At 45.5% G+C, this 847-nt stretch overlaps 1 pseudogene; it reads left to right on the top strand.

Annotated features, from left to right (window-relative positions):
• Window positions 1-847, top strand: LOC119350903 (annotated as a pseudogene).

Here is an 847-nt window from a genome sequence, read left to right as displayed (position 1 = left end):
TGCTCATTCAGAGGAACATTCCAAGCTTTCAGATAAGAATAAGGAGTTTGAGCTTAAACAGAACTAGCTTGTTGATGATGCGAACATGCTAATGGAAACTCAAGAGCAGATGGTGCTAGAGATGAACTACCAGAAGATAAGGACGAGTAGTGCAGAGAAGGAGGTTGAGGAATTTCTTAAGGTGCAAAAATTGAAAGAGAGAGATGACATGGAGGAGGAGAGGAATAAACTAAAGAATGGAGGGGGACAGCTAAAAATCATTCAAGATTCTCAAGGAAATGTGATTGAATTTGAATATGAATATGATGAACGCGGCATGCCGATACTGGTGGAAGGGATATCACAGAAGATCGCCGACTCGTTCTACTACGGAGGTGGGAACATCAACCCTGGCGGGGCGGCTCGTGCCGACCTCATCTAGAACAATGATCCAAGCGATTACAAAAAATATATTCAAATGCACCCTCATCAAGGACAGCCGTGACGTGCAAGGCCACAACCGCGCTATCCACATATTAACTCAACCTGCCATCCATCTCGGTTCCTATTCTCAGGTATCCCATCACCGTGTCATGCAGGGTGACCAGTTTTAGTGAGGTCAATTTTGTGTGGCATGCCACGGTCCAGAGTCCGACCAGAGTCAAGATGGAGGTCTTACCGCCTGTTGTCACGTTCCACGCTGCCAACAAAGTTCGGATGTTCCAGGTGAAGTTGTCACCAATGTCAAAGTTGCCCAAGGGCTGCACATTTGGTATCCTTAAATGGCATAACGACCAAAATGGTGGTCAGGATTTGAGTTGTGGCATGGATTACAATTCAGGAAATCTGCACAGATGTTGCATATTAA

The sequence above is a fragment of the Triticum dicoccoides genome, chromosome 1B (genome assembly GCF_002162155.2).
Source record: "Triticum dicoccoides isolate Atlit2015 ecotype Zavitan chromosome 1B, WEW_v2.0, whole genome shotgun sequence".
NCBI lineage: Eukaryota > Viridiplantae > Streptophyta > Magnoliopsida > Poales > Poaceae > Triticum > Triticum dicoccoides.
This window is presented reverse-complemented; position numbering and strand designations above follow the sequence as displayed.